Here is a 6025-nt window from a genome sequence, read left to right on the forward strand (position 1 = left end):
CTCCTCCTCCTCCTCCTCTTCCTCTTCTTCTTACTTTCTGGAGGTTCTGTAGGCAGACAATTGCCAGTCAGCATCTCTCATTTAGTTTTCCTGGCAAAATAATTTGTTCTGATACTTCATTCAAACCTAGCTTTTTTAAAAATGATGATCTCTTAATAAAAATAGGCAACTTAAAGCCAAAATTGTCCTCCCTTCCAGAGGACTGGATGGCAGCACATTTTTTTTTTTTTAAAAAAAAAGGGGGTCCAGAGGAGATCCAGGAAATGACAGGCCAGTTAGCCTAAAGCTGGTTTGGGATCAGTTGGGATAAATTGGTGGAAATTTGCATTAAAGATGGAATTATTAAGCACAAACCATGACAACCCAATGAAGTCGATGTGCCATAGGATCAGGCCTGACAGAAGGAAGTACTTCTTAAGAACATAGGAGAAGCCAATGTTGGATCAGGCCCATCCAGTCCAACACTCTGTGTCACATGGTGGCCAAAACCCAGAGACCATCAGGAAGTCTACCAGTGGGGTCAGACTCCAGAAGCTCTCCCCCTGTTGCCCCCCAACCACCAAGAATACAGATAAGCTATGCTGGATCAGGCCAATGGCCCAACCAGTCCAACACTGTCGTTCACACAGTGGCCGAAACCCAGGTGCCATCAGGAGGTCCACCAGCAAGGCAAGAACTCCAGAGGCCCTCCCACTGTTTCCCCCCAAGCACCAAGAATATAGAGCATTGTGCCCTAGACATAGTGTTCCATCTATACCTTGTGGCTAATAGCCACTAATGGACGTCTGCTCCATATGTTTATGTTTGGTGTAGCGGTTAAGTGTGTGGTTAATGTAGTGGTTATGTGCACAGACTCTAATCTGGGAGAACCGGGTTTGATTCCCCACTCCTCCACTTGCAGCTGCTGGATGACCTTGGGCAAGCCATAGTTCTGTCACAGGCAATGTTCCCTCTAAGCTGTGGAGTCTTGTGAACAAAAATTCTACTTTGTGAGCTACTGGCATTAAAGTTGTGAGCAAGTGACTTGGCTACTGCATAGATTAGTTTGCTCTGGAGCCATCCTTCCTGAGCGAAGACAAAAATGTGTGAGCCAGAGGCTAAAAAACTGTGAGCCAGCTCACACTAACTCAGCTTAGAGGGAACAGTGGTCACAGCTGTCCTTGAAAGAGCAGTTCTCTCAGAGTTCCCTCAGCTCCACCTACCTCACAGGGTGTCTGTTGTGGGGAGGGGAAGGGGAAGGGGTTTGTAAGCCACTCTGAGACTCCAAGTGAAGGGTGGGGTATAAATCCAATCTCTTCCTCTTCCTCCTCTTCCTCCTCTTCCTCCTCCTCCTCTTCTTCTCCTTTGTACTTATATGTACTTCTTTTTCTTCATCCAAAGACTTATGGACCACCATGAGATGTAATGATGAGATGATATGTAATGATGTCCACTAGTTGAGGAGACCATGGAGCACAGGTCCATCAGTGGTTATTATCCAAGATAACCAAATGGAACACCCATGTTCAAAGATTTCAGTGCTGGGGGCAACAGCAATAAAGGATATTTGGGTTTTTATACCCTTCTTGTGAACCTTCTGATTGATTGACCATTATGTGAAATGGGATGCTGGACTAAATGGACGACTGCTCTGATCCAGCAGGGCTCTTCTTAGGTTCTTATCAAGAGAAATACTCAGCTTTTCTACCCTGTTGTTGGCCCTCCAGAGGAACTGGCTGGCCTCTGTGTGAGACAAGATGATGGACTAGATGGGCCACTGGTCTGAGCCAGAAGGACTCTTGTGATCTTCTTATCAGGAGAAGGCCTTGGTCTCTGTGTCTTGTTATTGGACCTTCAGAGGAACTAAATGGACAATTGGTCTGGTTCAGCACAGCTGTTCGTATGTCCTTGTTGAGTGGGATGGTGACATCGGTGGCAAATGGGGTACAGGAAGGGACAGTGGTTTGGGGGAAGTGACAGTAACTGGAGGAAAGGAAGCCAGTGAAGAAATGGGTTTCCCTTCTCCTATAATGATTCTTCTTCAGTCCCTGAGTTGTGGTGATAGTCGAAAGTGCCATCAGGTCACAGACAATTTATGGTGACCCCCTTGGGGTTTTCAAGGCAAGAGATGTTCAAAGGTGGTTTGCCATTGCCTTCCTCTGTTTATCGACCTTGGACTTCCTTGGTGGTCTCCCATCCGAGTACTCACCAGAGCCGACCCTGCTTAGCTTCCGAGATCTGATGAGGCTGGGCTAGCTTGGACCATCCTGGTCTAGGCAAGAGATGTTCAAAGGTGGTTTGCCATTGCCTGCCTCTGCATAGTGACCCTGGACTTCCTTGGTGGTCTCCCATCCAAGTACTCACCAGAGCCAACCCTGCTTTGCTTCCAAGATCTGATGAGACCACCAAGCCTGGGCCATCCTGGTCTAGGCAAGAGATGTTCAAAGGTGGTTCGCAATTGGCTGCCTCTGCACAGCAACCCAGGACTTCCTTGGTGGTCTTCCATCCAAGGACTAACCAGGGCCAACCCTGCTTTGCTTCTGAGATCTGATGAGACTGGGCTAGCCTGGGCTAGCCTGGGCCATCCTGGTCAAGGCGAGAGATGTTGAGAGGTGGTTGACCAGTGGCCTGCCTCTGCATAGCGACCCTGGACTTCCTTGGTGGTCTCCCATCCAAGCTTCCAAGATCTGATGAGACTGGGCTAGCCTGGGCTAGCCTGGGCCATCCTGGTCAAGGCGAGAGATGTTGAGAGGTGGTTGACCAGTGGCCTGCCTCTGCATAGCGACCCTGGACTTCCTTGGTGGTCTCCCATCCAAGCTTCCAAGATCTGATGAGACTGGGCTAGCCTGGGCTAGCCTGGGCCATCCTGGTCAAGGCGAGAGATGTTGAGAGGTGGTTGACCAGTGGCCTGCCTCTGCATAGCGACCCTGGACTTCCTTGGTGGTCTCCCATCCAAGCTTCCAAGATCTGATGAGACTGGGCTAGCCTGGGCTAGCCTGGGCCATCCTGGTCAAGGCGAGAGATGTTGAGAGGTGGTTGACCAGTGGCCTGCCTCTGCATAGTGACCCTGAACTTCCTCGGTGGTCTCCCATCCAAGCTTCCGAGATCTGATGAGAGTGGGCCATCCTGGGCCTTCAATGTCAGGCTCCCCGAACTGATCCGGTTCTGATTCTCGCCGAGTTCCTCAATCTGAGCAACCCTTTTCGCCCTCGCAGGCAGAACTTCTCTTCCCACTCAACGGTTTTCCAATCTGCTACCGCTTCACCTCCGTAGGTCCCCAACAGCGACGCAGATGAAACCCTAAACTATAGGGATGACAGCGATTCTGTGCCTCCGCCGGCTCCACTCCCTTAATTTCGTCTCTTCTGACACACAAGGTTTCTCTCCCCCAGGGCTGTAATAGTCTCAGTGATTCACTATGCAGATCTGGTCTCTCCCTTAGCGGGGCTTGATCCATTAACTGACAGAGCCACCCTCGGAACACACCACCGTTTGCCAATATCCCCTCGGCTATTTAGCAATGCGGTCTTTATGCGGGAGACTCACACCTGCCTTGCAGCATTTCCATCTATTTTGGGCTTTCCCCAAGTGGACGTTGCCTTCAGATTGATGCGCCAACCTCAAAACGGCAATGCTCCTGGCGGGCTTCTCCACCCCCACTCCCCTTCGCTTTCCATTCTTTTATCAGATTTTTTTTTTTAATCTCCATCCTGCATAGCAACACAGACACGGGAGGGGTATAGTGAGACAGACACCCCAGGAAGGTTTTGATGGGAATTGTAAATTCAGCCGCATATTTCATGCTCGGCACGCATCGGGCCGCAAGTGTAAGTCTCTGGCAGTGATCGGAGATGCTGGAGGTGGAAAAGGCTTTGGCGGGAGACCCTGGAGTGGTCACTTCCGACCGAGTGGGTTATATGGCATGAGACACTCACAATAGGGAATCTACACCTCTGGACTGGGCTATTTCCCTTTCAGGCATGTCTTTTTACAGCCAAGCTGTGTATGTCTGCCATCCTATTTCCAGGGAAGGGGAATCGTGGAGGCTCCGGCTAGGACTGAGAGGTGATACAATAACCATCCTCAAGTGCTTGACGGGGCTGTCACAGAGAGGATGGTGTGGAGTTGTTTTCTGCTGCCCCAGAAGATCGGACCAGAAACAACGGGTTGAAATGAAATCAGAAGAGTTTTTGACTAAACTGTGAGGAAGAACTTCCCGACAGAGTGGAACAGGCTTCCTCGGGAGGCAGGCTCGTAGCCATAGTGGGGCATTTGGGGGTAGAGCCCCACCAATCACGAGCCCTGCCTCCAGTGCGCCTGCAAGGCTGGAGAAAGGATGGGAAGCCGCCCTGCAGCTTCTGGTCAGTTTCACTCCCTGTCAATCAGCTGTTAAACCTGTTAAAGCTGTTAAAGGAGGCCAGGGAAATTGCCCAGAAGCTGCAAGGCAGCTTTCACTCCCTGCCAATCAGCTGTTAAACCTGTTAAAGCTGTTAAAGGAGGCCAGGGAAATTGCCCAGAAGCTGCAAGGCAGCTTTCACTCCCTGCCAATCAGCTGTTAAACCTGTTAAAGCTGTTAAAGGAGGCCAGTGAAATGGACCAGAAGCTGCAAGGCAGCTTTCACTCCCTGCCAATCAGCTGTTAAACCTGTTAAAGCTGTTAAAGGAGGGGAGTGAAATTGACCAGAAGCCGCAGGGCAGCTTTCCTTTCCCTCCCCAGCCTGAAAGCATTTGGGATTGCTTTCCTTACTTTGTTTGGATCATCTTAAGTTAATGTATGAGTTGTTTTTTCTAAAGTAAAACCTCAGTATTCAGGTTAAATTGCCATGACACGTTGCGATAAATAAATGGGTTTTGGGTCGCAGTTTGGGCACTCAGTCTCTAAAAGGTTCCCCATCACTGGCTTAGAGGGAGCGTTGTAGGTGGGGCTGAGAGAGCTCTGACAGAAACTGCCCTTTCGAGGTCAGCTCTTGTCAGAACTATGGCTTGCCCGAGGTCATCCAGCAGCTGCAAGTGGAGGAGTGGGGAATCAAACCCGGTTCTCCCAGATCAGAGTCCGCGCATTTAACCACTACACCAAACTGGCATGGTGATGGTGGTGCCGAAGCCAACCCCTCTCTCTCCCATAACTTTCCAAGGAAGGAGGGGTGGAAGGTGCGCAATGACTCACGAAAGCTCATACCATGCTACAAATTTTTGTTAGCCTTTAAGGTGCTATAGGACTCCTGCTCTTTCCTACGGAAAGTCTCCATGCAGTCTGAATAACTGAAAAACTTGAGCGGGTAACACCTCATTATATTAACTGCCACACCAACTATCTACAGTAGTTAACCGTGATGCTAATTGGCATTTAAAGCTAGTCTCTCGAACCCACAGTTTCATCCAGCCATAATTCACTTTAATTGATATCTAATTGACCACTGTGTCCTTTGAGCGAAACCCTCTCATTAAGAAATAATGTAATGGAAGCTTGGAACGGCACAGAACAATCAACCCCTTTCGTGTCGGAGCACAGACGGGCCTTAGTACGAACCAAACATGAACATTGTGGAATCCCTTTGCAACCACTGATGTGAAGAACACTCAACTCTTTTGGACTGGAACGATGAAGGATTCTGGGGAAATCAGGCAGGGTAGATCCATCAGTGGCTATTAGTCATGATGGTCTAAATGGAGTCTTCGTGTTCAACACCAGTGTCCCTCTGAATTAACCATGAGCCAGTGTGGTGTAGTGGTTAGAGCATCCGACTGGGATCTGGAAGACTCACGGTTGAATCCCCACTCTGTCATGGAAGTTTTCTGGGGGGGCCTTGGGCCAGCCACACACTCTTGGCCAAACCTGCCTCACAGGGTTGTTGTGAGGATAAAATGGAGGACAGGAGAATGGTGTCAGCTGCTTGAAATAAATAAAAAACAGACGTTGCTGTGGTATCAGCAATGATGGCCTCTGTACCATGCGTTGGATGGTATTCTAGGAGATCTATTGATTGATCGATCAATCGATAGATCGATTGATGGAAGAATCAGAAGAGGAAGAAGAAGAAGAAGAA

The sequence above is a fragment of the Gekko japonicus genome, unplaced genomic scaffold (assembly GCF_001447785.1).
Source record: "Gekko japonicus isolate JY-2015 unplaced genomic scaffold, Gekko_japonicus_V1.1 scaffold850, whole genome shotgun sequence".
Lineage (NCBI taxonomy): Eukaryota > Metazoa > Chordata > Lepidosauria > Squamata > Gekkonidae > Gekko > Gekko japonicus.